Source organism: Euprymna scolopes, chromosome 46, assembly GCF_053919585.1.
Source record: "Euprymna scolopes isolate OS-2025 chromosome 46, ASM5391958v1, whole genome shotgun sequence".
Taxonomy (NCBI): Eukaryota; Metazoa; Mollusca; class Cephalopoda; order Sepiida; family Sepiolidae; genus Euprymna; species Euprymna scolopes.
In genome coordinates, this window is record NC_136527.1 from 174,756,036 (window position 1) to 174,775,949 (window position 19,914).

Below are 19,914 nucleotides of genomic sequence, written 5' to 3' on the forward strand. Positions count from 1 at the left end.
TACCTCGGCATTGATGAAAATGAGTCCATCCAGCATTTCGAAGATGAGAGAGAAACTAATATTTACGCCGAGTAAGAAAAATCTGCAAAACTGAAATCACAAACAAGACCAAAGTTACGGCAATTAACCAACTTGCTATGCCAGTACTAACATATAGTTTTGGCATTATTGACTGGTCTCAGAAAGACATAAATTGGCTTGACACAAGAAAAATGTTAACCTTGTACCGAGTTATTTATCGAAACCAGTGCATGCCTAGTTTGTACCTGCCGAGGCGAGAAGGAGGCATGGGACTCTCGGAAGTCAATCATCAACACAGAGCTACAATTGTCAGCATAGGTCTGTACATAATAAGTTCCTGTAACCCAAAGCTGATGAAAATTAAAGACCAGTATGAGAACCGAGCAAGTAGTACAACATCTATAACACAATTTGCCACTCATTTGGGAAAGGATTGCCTTACAAATGATACTGAGAACCCAAACAAGCCTGCCACTGACATAGCCAAGAAAAGTCGGAAAAAATACACTAGCCAGTTCCATAGTGTTAAAAATGAAGAATGAACCAACCATAAACGGGCAAAATATCTACCGACTGAACTATCCCAAAAATATATCGATAGGGATGGTTCCCTGGACTGGCTCAAAAGAGGATCCCTCCATTACGACCAAGAGATTGATATTGGCTGCACAAGACCAGGGCCTCATGACGAACGCCTTCAAACAGCTGAGTGGTCTAAGCAACAATAATAAATGCAGGTGCTGTAGCACTGAGGTTGAGAGTGTGGACCACCTGATTTCTGGTTGCAAAGTCCTACTTGCAGACGGTTATTATACAGATCGCCATGACGGAGTTTGCAAATAATCCTGGAAGATATGTAAGAAACTCAACATTCAGTGTAGTAAAAACTCCTGGGAACATATACCCGAACGAACAGTTGGGAATGAAAACTACACCATTCACTATGACTACATAATCCCTACTGCTACATATCTTGAAAACGCAGCTGGTAAACCAGATATAGTGATTTGGGACAGAGCAAACAAAAAAGCGACCGTAATAGAGGTCAGTGTACCCAATGATACAGGGCTTAACTAAGCTGAGAGGGAAAAGATAACTAAGTATCAAGGACTTATGTATGATATGAAACGAAATTGAAAATTAAAAGACGTTTCAATTATAGCAGTCATTATAGGAGCAACTGGGCTTATGAAAAAGAACTTTAAAAAGTACATAGCAAGCATACCCGGTGAACCAAGTGCAAGTGAAATACAAAGGATTGCAATGAAAGGGACGACTAGAATCCTGAAAAGATCTGTTGGTTTGACTCACTAAAATAGGGGTAAATGTCAGACATCTGGTTGGATGTCCCACCCCCTAGAAGACAAAGTTTAAAAAAAAATGAAAAAAAAGCGAATCATATAGTAATATGGAACAAGCCGGAAAGAACTGCACTCATTATCGAAGTCACAGTTGCAAATGACTTTGTCCTTAATAGTCTCTGAAAGAAATAAACATCATACCAGTTGTGAGAGGAGCAACTGGCCTAATAAAAAAGAACCTTCAATAGTACTGAGAATCAATCCCTGGAAAACCAAGCTGTAAGGAAATACAGATAGCAGCCATAAAGAGCCCTCGGATATAAATTTAATCTATAATAAAATCAAGTGTTAGCCCCAGGAATGAGCCCCTTGATCTCTTCAAAGTAAAATAAAAAAAAGGAAAAGCCACATTCTTCTAAGTGTGTTGATATTTTAGTTAATAAAAAAAATCAAACTTAGAGAGTCATATGAGAACTCAGAACACAAAGTGAACAACAACAGTCCGTGATGTAAACATTGTAAAATAAAAGATAATGTGCTCCACCCTTGTCTACAACGATGCATTAAATTTTATCTAACGATAAATAAACTCTACAAATAAAACGACCATCATTCATGTTATTTTAAAAAGCATTCCTTGGATTGATTAAGGAAATGAATATAATAGTGTATCTCACTAGGATTCCCCACATTATTCATCAGATAATCTTAAGGTATGATAAAACATGCTACAAAAAGCATCTACTTATTAAAAACAATCGATGAAATATGTCAACATGCAAGATGAATTGATGCATCGCATTTCATTTTATAATAAACAGCATTTCTGTGCTATTTTCCCTATAAAAAATCTGCCACTTTTAAAATGCTTTCAACCTGAGTCAAGATCCTCAACAGAGTTAATCAACTGTTCTATTCGAGTAAGTTCATTAAAACACTTGAGCGTCAGATAATAAGAGATAATGTTCACGGATAATATATAAAGTGCATTCAATGTAATTTACCAACATACAATATAATGAAACACGTATTTAACATTACGAGAATGTATTCTGGTCTTAAATAATCTCTTGGATATAAATTGTTCTCATATCGAAACAAATGCTACAGATGAACTCTTAATATCTTTAAATGACTTGAAAACAAAGTAAACTTGCAGGAAAGTAATATAATTGTTGTCGTAGATACAGTTGTCCTTATTTATAAAAGAATATTAAAAATAAGGTAGATTCCTTAATAAGGCAGATTTCTGTAGCAAAACTTTGTGAAGATATATTATACTATATCATGTGTTTCTTTGTCTGTTAATAACTATTAGTTGCACTCATGATATTAAATGTTAGATAGAATCTCTCTTATGAAATCTGTTGTCTTTTTATAGTTTTAGTTATTGACTGATCAGCTGGAGACAAACTTGATAATTATAAATATGAATAATTTTTCATTTCATTATTTATTCTGTGTTTCAGTGTTAATCCAGACAAAGAGACATTTAATATATTCGAACAAACTAAACAAAAATAATTAAAACATGTATTATAAGATGAAATGATTAATAAAAACATGTTTCTTTAAAAAAGTATATTTTTATTTATTTTTTTCATGTTTTATTCATTATTTTTCTTGATTAACTCCGTAAAAACATCAAATAAATAGTCAATCAGACGAAGTCACTTTAGTTATGACATCAATAACTTAACAATAAAACAATTTACTTTATTTAGTTATGACATCAGTAACTTAATAAAAAAATTAACAGTCTATTTCTCAACAGCAAAACACACTTTCTTAAAAACATTTTCTACAATTATTAAATAAAATAATATGATTGTTGTGGTAGAGATAATTGTCCTAATTAAAACAAAGAATATTAAAATCAAGCTGTAGCAAAACATTTTGAAGATAAACTAAACTATATTTTGTGTGTCTATTAATAAATATTAGTTACCTTCATGATATTATGTCTATTAATAAATATTAGTTACCTTCATGATATTATGTCTATTAATAAATATTAGTTACCCTCATGATATTATGTCTATTAATAAATATTAGTTACCTTCATGATATTATGTCTATTAATAAATATTAGTTACCTTCATGATATTATGTCTATTAATAAATATTAGTTACCTTCATGATATTATGTCTATTAATAAATATTAGTTACCTTCATGATATTATGTCTATTAATAAATATTAGTTACCTTCATGATATTATGTCTATTAATAAATATTAGTTACCTTCATGATATTATGTCTATTAATAAATATTAGTTACCCTCATGATATTATGTCTATTAATAAATATTAGTTACCTTCATGATATTATGTCTATTAATAAATATTAGTTACCTTCATGATATTATGTCTATTAATAAATATTAGTTACCTTCATGATATTATGTCTATTAATAAATATTAGTTACCTTCATGATATTATGTCTATTAATAAATATTAGTTACCTTCATGATATTATGTCTATTAATAAATATTAGTTACCTTCATGATATTATGTCTATTAATAAATATTAGTTACCCTCATGATATTATGTCTATTAATAAATATTAGTTACCTTCATGATATTATGTCTATTAATAAATATTAGTTACCTTCATGATATTATGTCTATTAATAAATATTAGTTACCCTCATGATATTATGTCTATTAATAAATATTAGTTACCTTCATGATATTATGTCTATTAATAAATATTAGTTACCCTCATGATATTATGTTTATAAAACATTTTCTATGATCATTCAAATAAGTAATATTAATTATCATAAAACTAAACTAAAATAATTAAAACATGTGTCATAATAATATGAAATGACTTGAAAAAAACGGCTTAGAAAAGTATTTTATAATTTATGTTTTTTTTAATTTCTTGCATTATTATTCATGAACTTTTGATTAATCATTAACAAAAAGACATCAAAAACACAGAATCAATCAAATGAAGTAAATTTAATTAATACTAATTAATGTAGAACTGAACGTGTTGATAGTAACGTGAGAATTACAGTTTATTTTCGACAAGCAAAAACACTTTTTATAAAACATTTTATACGATTATTCAAATAAGTAATATTAATTATCATAAGTAATGAAACCATGAACAGATACGAGGTGTCTTTCATAAGTTTCTAGACTTCTTTTGTATGGTCACATTTATTGATAGTAAACACATGATACTAGTCCCCTTTAATGTAATCTCCTCTGACTGCAATCCAATTGTTATACAGTTCATACAACCTTAGGCCCCATGAAATCTATTTTATGTGAGCGTGTCAGTGACCCTCGTCACAGGATCTTTCATCTCCCAAATCATAACGCCAGCCTGTAAGGAATAACTGAAAGTCACAGGGAGCAACTATGGGTGGCTCTCGTCTTAGGGAGACTCCATATTTTGACAAGCTTCTGGGAGTAACCTATACATACAGATCTGAAATGGAACATGTACATCAAAGGTCGCTGGGAAAATGGTGGGATCCTTCTACCGCTCCAGTAGTTATATCACTGCTGATGCAATTCTCTATCTATATAAAAACCAAGTATGTCATAAAATGGAGTACTGCTGCCACATCTGGACAGGAGCTGCTAAAAACATCCTATCTTGTCTTGACAAAGTACAAAATAGACTTCGTAGCTTAGTGGGGGATGCCCTTTTCTTTTCCCTGCAACCACTCTCCCACAGAAGAGGCGTTGCGAGCCTGTCTTGATTTTATCGTTATTTCCATGGGGAGTGCTCGTCCGAGCTCCAATATCTGGCCCCCTCGTTAATCTTTCACGATAAACACCCGTCTAGCTCAAACCACTGTCAATAATTTTCCCCACTCTTTATCTGTGCCTAAATCAAAACGTAGATTCCACGAACAAAACTTATTTCTTAGATGTGCACGCATGTTGAACACTCTGCCGTTTGCTTGTTTCTCACTCGACTACAAGTTGGATGTCTTCAAGTCCAACATAAACAAATTTCTGATAAACCACCCCTTTAAGTAAGACACTTTTTCAAATCTCCATTACTAACGATTACTACGATATTATCCCTTTGATTACTGTACACGCAATAACCCTTATCCACAAGTGGCCTCCAGGCCTTGATAAGTGGTGACTACCCTGTAAAAAAAGGTCTAGACTGAAGGGAAAATGAGAAACTGTATTGAGGGCCATCTCGATTAAATAGTTCATAACATTAATGGAACTGTTGATTGGCACTGCATTGTTGACTGGTGGAAATACCAATGGTCTGATTTGAAGAGTGCTGGCATCTTTGACGTAATCTCTTCCCGAACTTCCTTCAAACATGAACATATTATTCCTTGTTGATTGTCAGTCCAGCGGGAACTAATTCCCTGCTGTGGCTGTTTATTTGAACCTGAAATCATGAAAAAATTGGTTAGTCACCTCAGGAAAATAATATTTATTAAAGGAAAAGGCTAGAATCGAACCCAGTATTCAAGAGTTGAAAAGAATACATAATACTATTTAGATACGAGTTTAGGAATGTAGAACTTATTGTCATCATTGTGTCAGGTCAAATATCAGACAATGTAAATTAAGGACTGTTTTTGCATGAGGAACTAACCAGGGGTTTTCACCGTTTGGAGTTAAGCCCCTTGGGACGACTTACGTTTATAGTGGAGAATAAAGAATAAAGACGCACGCATGTGGAAACATATCGGCCATTCTGTGGGCATAAGAAATGACACAAACTTCATGTATTTTGTATATTTTAATGACATAGGTATTGACTAGTTTTTATTTAAACTTGTTGGTAAAACATTTTATAGCAAAACATTTCGAACATTTAACTAATCAACAGACATTTTTACACGAGGAACGTAAAAAATGATAACACCGTAAGACGATGGCCTCAATCCCTTGTTCTTTATTTTCTCTTTAAATAATTTCCTGTTTAAATCGTGTTTTCATCTTTTAATGTTGATTCTTTTCTATTTTCATATATTTTATTTCTTAATGAATTGGACACACAAAACAAAAGTTGTATCAGATTACTACAGAAATTCTAACAAACAAAACAGTTCTTGTTTGGAAAAAAAAAAATCATCCCGCTTTTTCTTTCGTATTGAATTCATGGAATAAAAGGTAAGTGTTTAGTATTTTGTACACTTTTAAATTAATCTGAAACATTAAAATAAGTTTTTTTTTTTTTTTTTTGTAATCCAATAATAATATTGATTCTGTCACGATTCATAACAAACGTGAATGAAATATATGAATTTCCGATTTTTTTTGTCAAAAATGTGTTTATTTAAGTACAACTTATGCGATTTCTGTTAAAATAATAATGTTTACCATGAGCAGTGAACACCATAACTGATTTTTTTTAATTGTCGTTAAAGAATTTCGTTTGCGTTTTTCTATCTTACCCAGTATTTTACATTTAAAAATAGAAATCACGATACGTGTGAATCTTTGTTCCGTATTGAAACCATCACGCTATTATTCAAAAATCCTTTCCTTACACGGGGAGGGGATTTTATCGTTGTGCTTTTAACTTAAAATTTACTATTTAAATATCGCGCGGTAACATAGATGTATAAGCAACAAGACATCATTTTCTTTTATAAAGTTGACATAAAATGAACACCCACTTAATGGTCATCACAAATTAACAGAAATTTAATGTAAAAAACATTTTTTAATCTTTGCAACCGTAGTTTACTCCTTAAACTCTTTTTTGGGTTTGTCCTGTACACATAGATTCGAAAAAGTTGTCAAAAAACAAATATATGTCAAATAAATGTTATCAAAACCAAGATAAGTTACTTTTCTACCTAACTGGATATATTTTTTGTGTTTTTATTCAGTGTAACATGTTTATTCAGCTCGAAAAACATGCAGTGTTTACCGATGTATTGGAAAATTCAAAATAGCGGCCGACTCTCTCTCAGAGAGGGTAAGTTTGGGAAAAGGTATTATAAATAATAAACTAGACAAAATACTGTTAGAAATTTGCTCAATATATGTTACCGTGACATAAGTTGACATATATTCGGTTGTTTTTTAATAGTATTTTGTCTAGTTTATTTTTTATAACATCTTTTCCCAAACTTACCGTGTTAAAGAGACAGTCGGGCGCCATTTTGAACATATATTGAGCGAGTTTCTAACATTATTTTGTCTAGTTTTATATTTATAGCACCTTTTCCCAAACTTACCGTGTTAAAGAGCGAGTCGGGTGCCATTTTGAATTTTCTAATACATCGGTAAACACTGCATGTTTTTCGAGCTGAATAAACATGTTACATTGAATAAAAACACAATAAATATATCCAGTTTGGTAGAAAAGTAACTTATCTTGCCTTTGGTAACATTTATTTGTTATATATTTGTTTTTTGACAACTTTTTCGAATCTATGTGTACAGTAATACAAACCCTCTTTTTTTATTACGTTTCAAATGTCTCAAATATTTTCTGCAAAAGGGAAATAAAACCGTAATAAATATTTAAGATTTTAGAGTAGGGTATCACTTTCCATTATAAATTTAATGTAAACTGAGCACCGATTTAATTGCCAGACAGTTGTCAACAAAATGTAATCATTCCCAGTTTCTAAATCTGTCATAGGATGCGAAAGGGCCTTCGATTGATTTTTGCTTTCTGACGTCTTTCTTTTATTGTGGAGAGAGTAGTTTATATTTTTAAAACTATTCTTTACTTTCACAATTAAATATACAAAGGAATGTCATTGTGACATTTTGTTGAGTGGAATTATACTAGTATTGTGTTTAATTTTCAATTTTTGAGAGATTAATGGGATTACCGAGGTAACTGTTGCATGTCAGCTATTGTTCTTCTTGTTCTAACGAAGACCCGGCACTAGTTGTTTTTTTTTTTGTTTTTTTTTTTTTTTAACAAACGGTTCCAAACATGTTTAAACAAAATCTTATCCAGGTTGCTGGCAGAATCACTTATCTGCCTTTAACAACATTTATTTTAATGTAGTAGTATTTCAGCCCGGCGTTGCTCAGGTGTTTGGATGTGTATGCTGAGCAAAAAAAAGCAGTCAATTTTTTAAAACTTTGACCCTTATTATGACCCCTCAACATTTATTGTTTTTGGCTAAAATCTAGTTATGAAGTTGGATTCATGTCCAAGGAACCTACATCTAAAATTTCAAGTGTTTAGACCAAAAATTGGCGGAGGAGTTTGGTAGATTTCTCAAAAGTGAAATCGTTGAATTTTTACCCCTCAACAGCCAAATTTCTGGCCGCTATCGGATTACAAAGATTTTTCCAAGTCTCAGTACCCTATATATCAAATTTGGAGTCTACAGACTTAAAATTGACAGAGTCATTGTGTAGGGAAATGTACACAAACACAGACGCACAGACACAAAAACAAGTTCACTTTTATTGATATATAGATTTGTTCTTTGATCACGTTTTTTTTTATTATTTAATTGTTAGGTAAAAATACTAATTGGTTAGCAAAGACACTTGGTCCATACTAAGAATGGATTTCTAAATAATAACATCATTATTACTTAAAAGAGTTGTTCTTATTTGAAACAGAACAAAAAATAAAATGGATAAGTAAAAAATCCTCCCAATCTAAAACTAAAATGTAAGCATAATTGAAAAAAACCACAAACACACACACACACACACACACATATATATATATATATATATATATATATAAGATAAAATTAAAAGCCAAGAACAATGCGAGATTTTTTTTATATAGAGTAAAATTAAATGTAAACAAAAGAAATAAATTTCTTTTTTTTTGTTGTTTTTTTTTTTTTTGAATACAACAGAAAAAAAAATTACTGTTGTTTAGAGTTAAAATTTGTGTGAAAAAGAAAAAACAAACAACAAAAAAAAAAGAAATTTATTTCTTTTGTTTGCATTTAATTTTACTCTATATAAAAAAAAAATCTCGCATTGTTCTTGGCTTTTAATTTTATCTTATAATTTTCTTCAACAATGCTTCAAGCAAACTACAACCTACTTATATATATACATATATATATATATATATATATATATATTTTGTTATTGTTATTATTTTTCAAGCGATACATACAGTTAATATTGGCTCCGCCTCAGAGCTCATTTTTTTATTTACTTAGAAAGTCACCCTTTTTAATTTGGACGTATATAACATTTTTATTTATTTATTATTTTTAAAACAGTAATCTAAGTACACGCGTGTTTCAAGGTCATTACCTCTCATCAGCGTAGTTTAACTGTTTCTAGGGATCAAACCTCAGACCATGTTTACCACAGTCCGGTGCATTAACCGTTAGGCCATAATCCCTAGATTAATTATACTGTTTATTTTTATCGCTTATAAATTTAAATTTCGTTATTGTTGTCATTTTTCAAGCGATACATACGGTTAATATATATATATATATATGAACAAATGATTAATAAAATATGTTAAAAGACATCTTGAAAAAGAGTTAAAAACATATTTAATTATAAAAAAGGAAGCACAAGATAAGTGGATAGTCCTTAATCCGCGGAGTTTCGAAGATGCACTTCTGATGCAATCCTCTACCCATACAAATCAGATATGCCCTAAGATGTCTATAATATGGTTGTCTTCAAGTCCAACGTGAACAAGTTTCTGATGAGTCGTTCCACTTAAGTTAACAAATTTACCGAACTTCCATTACTATCGATTACTATATTGTCCTTTTGACAACTCTACACTCTTTAACCCTTATCCTTGAGTGGCCTGTCGGCCTTGATAAGTGGTGATCCTATGTAAAAAAAAAAAATACTCTCCTTCTCATCAGAGGGCAGGAATTAAAAAAATGCAGGATCGGATTTTGCATATAAAAGTATTTAATGAGACTACAAGTAAGTCAAAGATCTTACTTGGTTAATATATATATATATATATATATATATATATATATATATATATAAATGAATAAATAGAATGACACTTTAAAAAAATATTAATTTTTAATTTTTGATATTCATGAAAGCCAATAAAAATATTTACGGTATTTTATGTTTACTAAATTGTTTGATGAAATTACAGAATAATTAACAATACGTGGATTCTAATCTGCTAAAAAAACGTAAAAAAGCCAAACTAGATATAAACCTCTTTCCCTTTTTCACAAAACTTGGGACACTGAACGATTACATGTCTCGTTGAGCGCTAATTGGACATAAACTAGGTGCTTATTTTACGTTAATTTCATATAGGAAAGTTATCCGTTATTCAACATCTTTTATCGTTATTTAAAAAAAAAATGTATTGGCAGATATTGTTGAAAGGTAATAACCCAAAAAATTAGATTTTGGTTTGTTTTAAAAGTTGGTAACCTACATCGGGTTTAATTCTAATATATTTACAAAAATAGTTGTAGTGGATTTTAAACGTGCTGATTGCACCTTTTATTCACAGAATTATGGAAAAACAAAGATGAGTATGATTTTTTGTTTAAAATTACCGGTCATGTGACCAAAGAACTGTATTGTTTGATTTAATTATTATAACATATACATTTATCATACATTTTTACGATGGCCAATGTAACTATTGTTGTGTGTGAGTAACACCTAATGTGCATGCTGCTAAGAAAAACATTTTTCCATTGTTTTTATGCAACTATTTTATATTTCATAGTAGGAGACAATTTCTTGAAAAAACATAAATTGATCATCTATTTCTGGACATGCGCAGCTTATTTTAGTTTTCTTTTTTGTTAATTTGTCTGTTATTTGTTATTTTGTATTTAATATCTTTTTCACATTTTTTAGATTAATGAGCCACATGTGTGTGCCAGTTTCTGTTGCAAGGGAAAAATGAATTCAGGGATCGTTAAGGCAACATTTCTCGGGATACTCTCTATCTACGGCAGGTGGGCAAAGACTTGGCAAGAGTGCTGTAATTCAGAGGACAGAAAAATAATATATACTCAAAATAGTAATAATTTATCAATTAAAAAACTAATCGATATAGTTCGATATTAGGAATCTAAAATTATATATATATATATATAATTTTAGATTCCTAATATCGAACTATATCGATATATATATATATATATATGGTGCAACGATAAAGAAAAGCAACACCACAACATTATTTTAAACCATTTATCGGAAAATCAATTCAGGTAACTTGATTATGTAGTAGAGCTGACCTCTATAAAATGTTGCCACCTTCAGCCTCAATAACTGCCTCAATACGGGTCTGGGACTGAGAGCATGCCTTTTCCACAAATGCCAGCAGGAGCTTGATGAATACTCGCTAGCTTGGTGTTGTGGGATTTCAACTGGTGGGTTCAGGTACAGCGAGGAGAGGGAGGAGTAAGAAAAGGGTAAAAAGTCGTAGCACTCCTGCTGAAGCAAAGCCTGGGTCTCTTTGAACTTGTAGTCTGGCACCGAGTCCTGCTGCCACATCCAGGGTCTTCCAACTGCCAGATGATTACACCAGGGAATCACCACACTCTTCAGCATGTCCAGATACACTTTGCTGTTGACTTTCCAGATACGAATATGTGAGCTGGCATGATATGGCATTTACAACCATACCAAATACCATAACCTTAGCTGCAATTTTTTTTCCTCATCCTGGCCAAGTCCCTGTTATTTGTGGCACTCCAGTGATGCATTTTGATAGTGCTGGAAATAGTCCTATTGCCTCAACGTACATTCTTTTAACCTTGTGTCACTTACAGACATAATAGAAGGTTCCTATTGCCCTTCAGATTTTTACACAACTGGACAACTAGTAAATGGTTTGCAACAAAAAAAGAAAACTTATTATCAAAGGGAAATGGAATCATATTGTCTTTTCTACGGCAACAATTTTATTGTCCAACCTTGTCGTTCTATATGAGTAATTTTAAATGTATGTTATAAACTATATGAAAACTCGCAGGCAAATATATTAGATATAAATAATATTTAAACTATAAACAGAATGATATATGAACACGTTATACTATCTATCTATCTATCTATCATATGAATATCATTGATAAGAATATATTTGTATGCTGATTATTATAATAGTAACAATATTACTAAAAATATAATAATTTAATAAATATGAACGATAAAAAATACATTAATGGATTAGAAAGCAAAATTACAAACTATAAAAATAGAATAATAGTTAAAATAGAATACAATTTTATACAATTTAATAAATAAATATATAATTATAAATATCAAAAATAAGTTTAAGGATTAAAAGTGAAATACCGAAATATAAAAATAGAATAATAGTTAAAATAGAATACAATTTTATACAATTTAATAAATAAATATATAATTATAAATATCAAAAATAAGTTTAAGGATTAAAAGTGAAATACCGAAATATAAAAATAGAATAATAGTTAAAATAGAATACAATTTTATACAATTTAATAAATAAATATATAATTATAAATATCACAAAATTAGTTTAAGGATTAAAAGTGAAATACCGAAATATAAAAATAGAATAATAGTTAAAATAGAATACAATTTTATACAATTTAATAAATAAATATATAATTATAAATATCAAAAATAAGTTTAAGGATTAAAAGTGAAATACCGAAATATAAAAATAGAATAATAGTTAAAATAGAATACAATTTTATACAATTTAATAAATAAATATATAATTATAAATATCACAAAATTAGTTTAAGGATTAAAAGTGAAATACCGAAATATAAAAATAGAATAATAGTTAAAATAGAATACAATTTTATACAATTTAATAAATAAATATATAATTATAAATATCAAAAATAAGTTTAAGGATTAAAAGTGAAATACCGAAATATAAAAATAGAATAATAGTTAAAATAGAATACAATTTTATACAATTTAATAAATAAATATATAATTATAAATATCACAAAATTAGTTTAAGGATTAAAAGTGAAATACCGAAATATAAAAATAGAATAATAGTTAAAATAGAATACAATTTTATACAATTTAATAAATAAATATATAATTATAAATATCACAAAATTAGTTTAAGGATTAAAAGTGAAATACCGAAATATAAAAATATAATAATCAAAATATAAATAATTAAATTTGATATAATTTTCTAAATATGAACAATCCAAAACTAAGTTAAAGGATTAAAAGTTTGAATTACGAAATAAAAAAATATAATAATGATTGAAATATAAATAATTCAATTTAATATAATTTAATAAATATGAACGATAAAAAATTAAATTAAAGGATTATAAAGTGAAATCACGAAATAAAAAACATAATAATGATTGAAATAGAAGTAATTAAATTCAATACAATTTATAAATATGAACCATCAAAAAATAAAGGATATAAAAGTTAAATCACAAATATAAAAATATGATAATAAAGTAGATACAATTTAATAAATATGCACGGTCATAAAATAAATGAAAATATTAAAATATAAAAATGATTGAAATAAAAGTAATTACATTATGTATTATTATTTATCAGACTACTGCTCCTATCTTGAGTGTGATTTTCACAACGTTTCGGTCAATGTAACCTCCGTCCTTCTTCAGGTGTGTCTTGTCGAACTCGGGAATGTTTCTGTCGGACTCGGGAATTTGGACGGAATTTCGAGCAGAACCCTTTATTTACTTCATGTGGATAGCGTGCTCTTGTTCCATCAGCCATTACTTAGAAGTCCTAAGTAATTCGCAAATGTATATTCGGTCGCCCACACTGAAGATTGAACCTTCAACGTTCAGGAGAAGATCATTTTTACAGTTGATTTTTCCCAGTACTCTAATCACTGCGCCACGAGTCCTTGTGGACAATTCTAGTACGAATTTCAGGAGCCTTTTTTTCATTTTTTTTACATGGAGGTAACCACTTATCAAGGCCTGGAGGCCACTCAGGGATAAGGGTTATTGTGTGTACAGTAATCAATGATATAGTATTGTAGTAATCATTAGTATTGGAGATTTGATAGAGTGTCTTACTTAAGGGGCGGTTTGTCAGGAATTAGTTGCGTGCAAGCGAATCTATAAGTCACTCCGTCGGTCTGTCTGTCGGTCGGTCGGTCGGTCAGTCCGTAACACTTTTGTGCTTGGCCTTTTTGGTTAAGATCAAAGGTCTGTTGTTAATAAATGCTATTCTTAGCTTTTGAAGCTGTTCTTGGCCTTTTGGTCAAGATCAAAGTGTAGTATCTGTTCCAGCAGATGCTGCAAGCTATGACTAGCTAGGACTAGCTATGACTAGCAAAGACCAGATGTGGGGGCAACCCCACATGCCTGACCATTAACCAGCTCCCATTTCCCACCTCTCGGGAGCTGGTCCCCTTTTTCCCTTCCCCCTCCCTTCACTCCTCACATTAAAAATCGGCCTTGTGCCTAATTTGCTCGGTGGGGGAGCAAATAAATACAATCTGTTCCAGCAGATGCTGCACCTAAGATAATTTGTACCAGTCAATGGAGGGGAAACCCTCTATACTGGGACAATTATTATTTTTGGTAACCAGAGTGCCCCCTTTTTGCCTACTTTAAGGGGAGCTGGTTTTTACCTCACATTAAAAACGGCCTTGTGCCTAATTTGCTCAGTGGGGGAGCAAATAAACACCATCAAAGTGTAGTATCTGTACTTACTACATGCTGTACTTATGTTTGTAACTTTTCCTTTGGGGTAGAGAGGGCTCCCATAAGCCGTGGTTAAGGCAACCTTTCTAGGAGAAGCAAATCTCTGATTTAAAAAAAAAAACATAAAGCGGAAGACCAGTACCCGCATTAAGCTGGTCTGCAGTTTAATTTGTTGCTGGCTATCTTGCTCTTACTTGTTGCTGGATCTCAACATTTTGAACCGAGAGAGAGACTTAGCTGTTGTACAAAGCTAAGACTCTGTAACATCATATTTGTATAGATACTCCCTCAGACATTTGGACTCATGGATTTTAAATGTCTGAGGGAGTGGCACTCGTCTGACAAGACGTTGCAATCATCAACTTTTCTTGGCCACATAGCTAAGATCAAAGTATAGTATCTGTTCTTAATAGATGCTGTACTTATGTTTGTAACTTTTCCTTGGCCACATGGCTAAGATTAAAGTGTAGTATATGTTCTTAACAGATGCTACACTTACATTTGTAACTTTTCCTTTGCAATGGAAGGGGAAACCCTTACATGCTAAGGCATTTTTAGTCACATGCAAGTCACTCCATCGGTCGGTCTATAACACATTTACATTTTATTTTTTTTAAGCAAGGGGTATGGAGTAACATTTTTGTCCCCCGATTTATCAAAGAGGGAGTAATGTTTTCAATGGGTCCGTAGTCTGGATGATTGACAGATAACTGTCCATTAGTTTTTCCTGAAATTTTTATTTATTGAAGTCATTTCAGCCCATTTTTCGGTCATTTTAGTTTATCTTTAAGAATTTCATGTCAATCCTACATTCACATATTCATTCATTACATGAGAGCACACGACTAATGGCTATCAGCCTTGTTAAACTCAGCTCAACATATGACCTTAAACGACTTTATTTTATTATACTTACTGACACAGCATTGACTTTACACCCAAATGCTGACCGATAGCAAAGTTTTGAGTCGAAGGTGAAGGGGGACGGCAAATTCTTTTTTAATTTTAAATGGATTGTTTTGCTTTATACAACTCTCTAAATGCATGAAAGTACGCCCCACATAATCAGCATCTCATTGAAATTTAAACCTATAAACAGCATTATCGTAGTTGATATAAAGCACACTCTCTTTGCTCAAAAGACAGGTAGGTCTCATAGTATATAGCAAACTTAAGAAAGCAAAATGGAAACCAGTTATGATAAGACTTACAATCTGTCTTTCAATTATACACTTTTCTCAAAAATGTAATTTGAAATAAAGTATACATTTTAAAAGCATATTTATTTTCATAATTTAAAATCTGCCTTTAATAAGATCTTGATAACAATTTTAATGAATATTTTTCTGATCCTATCTATTTTAGAGTACAGTCCGTAAATGATAATGACAGTCAACAGAATGAATCAAATTTCAGTTTGAAATTCTCATTCAAAGTAAAACGTATTAACATGCAATAACGAATACCATGTAAACGGAGACACTTTTTTCCTGATCCTATCTCTTTTCAGAGTAAAGTCTGCTAGATGAATAACCCCTGAGAGCTCTGTGAATCAAAGTATGAATTAAACACGCATTTCGTTATTTTGTAAGTCTCATAGTATATACCAAACCTAAGGAAGCAAACTGGAAAAAAGTTATAATCATACTAACAATGTGTTTTTCAAGCATACACTTTTCCCAACAATTAATTTGAAATAATACATTTTAAAGCATAATAATTTTGATAATTTGAAATCTGCCTTTTTGTAAGATCTTCTGGATAACCATTTTTACTGTCTCTTTTCAGAGTTAAGTCTTCTAGGTCAATAACTCCTGAGAGCTCTATGAATTAAATCAGGCTTTCGTTATTTGGGTAGAAAACGTTCACAAAAGTTTGTTTCATGTAAATGATAGCGACAGTCAAAGGAATGATCAAATCTCAGTTTGAAATTCTCATTCAAAGTAAAACGTATTAACGTGTTATAACGAATACCATGTAAACGGAGAAAATTTTTATTCAAATAATTAAAACGTAAAAGAATGAATCAATTAAGAGTCTGGATGTTAATGAAATATTTTACCATTTAAGATAAAACAAACTGAATGCAAATTGAATTTCATTTATTTTTTATTTGCAGATATTCATGGTTGAACAATTTTGATGAAGTTGAAATAATCATTAGTTTTATAAACATTAACTGCTCAATAGATTTATTTGAACTGATCATTATTTTTCTAAACATTTACTTGTGAAAAGATGTATTTGAACTGATCATTATTTTTCTAAACATTTCCTGGTGAAAAGATGTATTTGAACTGATCATTATTTTTCTAAACATTTACTGGTGAAAAGATGTATTTGAACTGATCATTATTTTTATAAACATTTACTGATGAAAAGATGTATTTGAACTGATCATTAGTTTTATAAACATTTACTGATGAAAAGATATATTTGAACTGATCATTATTTTTCTAAACATTTACTGATGAAAAGATATATTTGAACTGATCATTATTTTTCTAAACATTTACTGATGAAAAGATGTATTTGAACTGATCATTATTTTTCTAAACATTTACTGATGAAAAGATATATTTGAACTGATCATTATTTTTCTAAACATTTACTGATGAAAAGATATATTTGAACTGATCATTATTTTTCTAAACATTTACTGGTGAAAAGATGTATTTGAACTGATCATTATTTTTATAAACATTTACTGGTGAAAAGATGTATTTGAACTGATCATTATTTTTCTAAACATTTACTGGTGAAAAGATGTATTTGAACTGATCATTATTTTTATAAACATTTACTGGTGAAAAGATGTATTTGAACTGATCATTATTTTTCTAAACATTTACTGGTGAAAAGATGTATTTGAACTGATCATTATTTTTCTAAACATTTACTGGTGAAAGGACGTATTGTAACTGATCATTATTTTTCTAAACATTTACTGATGAAAAGATGTATTTGAACTGATCATTATTTTTCTAAACATTTACTGGTGAAAAGATTTATTCTTGTGAAATATGTGAATATTCTTGTTCTGATGAATCAGATTCAGATTAGAACTCACAGTTCAGAAAATTTATATTCTTGTGAAATATGTGAATATAATTGTTCAAATAAAACAAATTTAGTAATACATATAATAACTCACAGTGCAGAAGATGCCTATTCACGTGAAATATGTGAATATTCTTGTTCTGATGAATCAAATTTAGTGACACATATGAAAACTCGCACAGAGAAAAAGACATATTTATGTGAAGTATGTGATTATTCTAGTTCCTGAAAATCAGATTTAAAGTCACATATGAGAACTCACACTGGCGAGAAAACATATTCTTGTGAAGTGTGTGGATATTTTTTCTCTAGGAAATCAGATTTAATGGAGCATACTAAAGCTCACAATGGCGAAAAACCATATACTTGTAATATGTGTGAATATTCCTTTTCGCGGAAATCAAATTTAGTTATGCATATTAGAACTCACATTAAAGAAAAGCCACATTCTTGTAGAATGTGTGCATATTCTTGTTCTAAAAAGTCAGATTTAGTGAAACATATGAGAACTCACAGTGGTGAAAAGCCATATTCTTGTAAAATATGTGATTATTCTTTTACTCAAGAGTCACATTTAGTTATGCATATTAGAACTCACAGTGGTGAAAAGCCATATTCTTGTAAAATATGTGATTATTCTTGTTCTCACAAGTCAACTTTACTGATACATATGAGAACTCACACTGGTGAAAAACCATATTCTTGTCAAATGTGTGATTATTCTTTTACTCAAAAAACAATTTTAGTGCAACATATGAGAACTCACAGTGGTGAAAAGCCATATTGTTGTAAAATATGTGATTATTCTTGTTCTCAAATGTCAACTTTACTGACACATATGAGAACTCACAGGGGTGAAAAGCCATATTCTTGTAAAATATGTGATTATTCTTGTTCTCACAAGTCAAATTTAGTGAGACATATGAGAACTCACAGTGGTGAAAAGCCATATTCTTGTAAAATATGTGATTATTCTTTTACTCACAAGTCAAGTTTAGTGAGACATATGAGAACTCACAGTGGTGAAAAGCCATATTCTTGTAAAATATGTGATTATTCTTGTTCTAATAAATCAAATTTAATGGCACATATGGGAACTCACAGTGGTGAAAAGACATAGTCTTGTATATCGTGAATATTCTATTTCTAAAAACTCAACCTTAGTGAGACATATGAGGACTTGCACTTCTACAAGTCGATCAAATCAAAAATAATTTTACGACATAAAGAATAAGGAAAACTTTCCCAAAATAATCGAAATAAGATCCAAAGCAGAGTTCATGCACTCTACAATAAAACAACTAATAGTAACACCATGAATAACTGGATAAATAAATTAAAAAAACATAAAAACGTTTTTTCACAACATATCCAAAAACAGATTGGTTCAACATATCCAAAAGGCAGATAGGTTTAAATTTCTAAAATCATGCTGAAAAGAAGTTCATTGCAGTGATGTACGAGGAACACATAAGACATTCATTTCCAAAATTTGTTAAAATATATAAAAACCGATATTCTTATATTATAGATATTTTTGTAAAATCAACTTTCTTAATAAAGGATTATCTTAAAATACTTCCATACAAGAATACACTTCATCCGTACATACACACCAGCAATAAGATTATATAATAGGGCAATCAAACAAATAATATAATAAAAAAGTCTGCTATGAACTAAAAAAAACAGTCGGCAAAAACACCAATAATTTATATTGCAGTAAATTGACCATATATGCAAACCTATTCCGATAATTTGTATTTAAACAATAATGGACCTATATCACTACCAACACCAATAATTCTATCCAATAAAACTGAACGTATATGACAACCAATACCAATAATTTAAAGATGCAAAAAACTGGACATATATGACAGCCAACACCAATAATTTCAAGATGGAAAAAACTGGACGCATATGATAAGCAACACCAATAATTTCAA

General features: G+C 30.2%; 1 pseudogene; it reads left to right on the plus strand.

The window, feature by feature from the left end:
• The first annotated feature begins 15,265 nt into the window (after positions 1-15,265).
• LOC145271790 (U2 spliceosomal RNA) lies at positions 15,266-15,444 on the plus strand (annotated as a pseudogene).
• The last annotated feature ends 4,470 nt before the right edge of the window (positions 15,445-19,914 follow it).